General features: G+C 49.5%; 1 pseudogene; it reads right to left on the bottom strand.

Annotated features, from left to right (window-relative positions):
- Positions 1-957: 957 nt before the first annotated feature.
- On the bottom strand, positions 958-2,298 carry LOC134808040 (glycoprotein endo-alpha-1,2-mannosidase-like protein; annotated as a pseudogene).
- Positions 2,299-3,095: the final 797 nt, after the last annotated feature.

The raw sequence follows: 3,095 nt of genomic DNA on the forward strand, positions 1-3,095 counted from the left end.
CAACAGAGTGAGATGCTGTCTCAAAAAAGACCCCAAAAAACAAAACAAAAAAAACAAAACCTAGTTAAAGAGACAAAGTAACAAATTTTAGAGAAAAATTAGGTGTGAAACCGTGTGTGTGTGTGTGTGTTTTTCGAAATTACCAGTTCATATTTAATTACCACAAATCACAGGAGCACTGGACGTGGCTTTAGTGAGTGGGCCTCATTCAGTTCAGGCAGCTAAAGGGAGGGGGGTGTCCTCCTAGTCCTCTCCCTGGAGCTAAATATGCACCTGGGAAAAAGTAGGCTCTGGAGCACAGAGGTTTGGGTTTGGTTTTTTTTTTTTTGAGACAGAATCTTGCTCTTGTCGCCCAATCTGGAGTGCAATGGCATGATCTTGGCTCACTGCAACCTCTGCCTCCCAGGTTCAAGCTATTCTCCTGCCTCAGCCTCCTGAGTAGCTGGGATTACAGGTGCTTGCCACCATGCCTGGCTAATTTTTGTATTTTTAGTAGAGACGAGGTTTCGCCATGTTGGCCAGGCTGGTCTCAAACTCCTGATCCACCCACCTCAGCCTCCCAAAGTGCTGGGATTACAGGTGTGAGCCACTGCGCCCAGCCACTTAGAGGTGTTTTTTGGAGCAAAAAGAACTGAACTCCTAGCACCGGGCAAAACTGCAAAAAGAAAAACACCTGTGCCCAGGCACTAGCTACAGGGCTGCACCGGATAAGGAAAGCTTGGGTCCTGTAAGCTTCAGGACAGGGACTGCTCCTTGGTCAAGCTTTCCCTGGCACCTGGCACATAGGAAGTCTCCTTGGTCAAGCTTTCCCTGGCACCTGGCACATAGGAAGTTGCTTGAGGAGCAAGTGTTCAATGAACCTGAGAGTGCTCAGGATGATTTCCAGATAATTGGGTTATCTGAGGGCCCACCCAGAAGCACTCAGCTGCCAACATGGGAAGGAGTGAGTGCCTCCAACCTCAGCTGAGCCCCATGTGGTGACTTCTTCCGGAGAGACAAGGGCATTAGCACGTCACACCCCTGTTTACAGGCCCCTCACCTGAGCCACTGCACCTTCTCTTTGATGAAGTGCTCGCCCAGCAGCGGGTCAGCTCCAAGTACAGGCTGTGCTGAGGAGGCAGGTAATCCAAATACAGGCAGGGGTGTCTTCTTGGGAGTGGTCTTCTCCATCTGGGTGCCCTCGGGCCACTCATTGAAGGAGGTGATGGAGCTGATCTTGGGCCTCACCATCGCGGCCGCCTGCAAGGCCCTGTCATAGTCCTTGCCATTGACCCTCTTCTCCCTATTGTGGTCGTCCCAGGGCCGGATGCTAGTGTCTATGCAGCCAGGCCCCATGCTGAGAATGAACATGAGGCTGTTGGCATCATAAAAGTTCTTCACAGCTTTCCACTTCTGATGGGAGGAGCCCCAGGAGAATCCATTGGAGACAAAGTAGGTGGACATGCCGTCAAACCCCGCGGCCAGGACATCGTAGGTGTGGCCCTCTTCCACCAGCAGTGCTATGAAGACCCCATAGTGGGGGCTGTTTGGCGTCAGGAGGTGGGTCCAGGCCTCAAGGGATGTCAGGTATGAGTCATAGATATAAAAGAGTGGGGTGCTCTTGCCCATGCTGTTCTTATACAGGGATAAAATGCACCATGGGAGCCATTCACGTCAATGATATACTTGATGTTGTCATGTACAGTGATGTCATCCTGACCTTGTGGGGTTGGATGTGGATGTGGGGTTAGATGTGGATCCAGTCATCTGGATCTGCACTGATGGATGGTGTCCAGAATGGCAGGCACCAGGTCATCTGAGGGTTCCCTGTGACCATCAGCCATGCCAGGTGTATACCAGGAAGGGACCAGGGCATTGGGGTCCCAGGAGCCATAGGGCCCCAGCTCTGTGTAGAAGCTGGAGCCCAAGTCGTCTGGGGGGCTGTGGTGGCTGTAGGGGTAGCTGGCTGAGATCTTGGGGTCCGAGTGAATGCAGTGGTCCTCACGCTGAAGCTCTGGTACCACGAGTGGTAGAAGGTGTGCAGGTCCAAGTGGATGCACAGGCTCTGCCCGGGGCCAGGAATGGCTGCCCTCCCACCCACCTCCCACGGCGCTAAAACCACGTGGTTTTGATAGTAAGATGGTCACGTTTTTCACTGGTTTAATAACCTGCAATATAGTGAATGGACAGGTGAGTATTTGGAAGATCCTGAGCAGTTTTAGGAGAAGACTCATTCCTGTAAGTGTTGGGAGAGAGAAGCAGGCCTGGGGAAAGGAGGGTTGAAGGTTTGCCCGGATCTGATAAGATAAAAGGACAACGTTTTACGGCTGAGCAAGGGGAAGAAATGGCAGATGCAGCCCATCTGGAGAGAGAGCATCAGGGGCTGGTGGTGTGGGTTCTGCTGTAGTGATGAGGAAATCTAAGACACTGTGAAAGAAAAATACAATCTTGGGAACCCAAACTCGCTAAGCCAAAGGAAAAGTTAAACTTGGGAACTGAGTCACACACAAAAAACCTTTTTTTGTTCCCAGATGGCTGTAACTTCACATGCTTATTTTATCTTATGCAAAATACAGATTTACTGAGCTGAGACAAATGCATAATTGACTTTCCCCCTACTCCTTTATTTTCACATGTAAAATGCAGATTCACTGAGCCCTAATCAAAGCCTCACAAGAACGTATCCACTTGCCTCACTGCCTACCCTCCCTCCTTTTTTTACCTTCCCCTCCTGCTTGCTTTTTCCCCTTTAAATACTGAAGTTCCCCAAACCTTCTCTGTAGAAAGCACGGGTCACAGATCCAACTGTAACTTGTGTTTTGTTTCCCAGGCGCATCCTCAACCTTGGCAAAATAAACCTCTGATCAGCTGAGATCTGCCTCAGTCACTTTTTGATTTACAACACCATGTGGTGAACAAAGGACTACTTTGACTAGTGAGTTAGCCAATCATTTGTGCAGATGTTGACATTTGGCAGAAGGTGGAAAAATAAAACTGTTTGTATTAATCTGAGTCTACCCGACTTTTGAGAAACTGATGCAGCAGGTAGCAAACACAACTCAAAATCTAGAAAAACCCTCAAGTGCCAGCCAACTGAACTGAAACAGAAATTAGGA

Source organism: Pan troglodytes, chromosome 13 (genome assembly GCF_028858775.2).
Source record: "Pan troglodytes isolate AG18354 chromosome 13, NHGRI_mPanTro3-v2.0_pri, whole genome shotgun sequence".
NCBI classification, from domain to species: Eukaryota; Metazoa; Chordata; class Mammalia; order Primates; family Hominidae; genus Pan; species Pan troglodytes.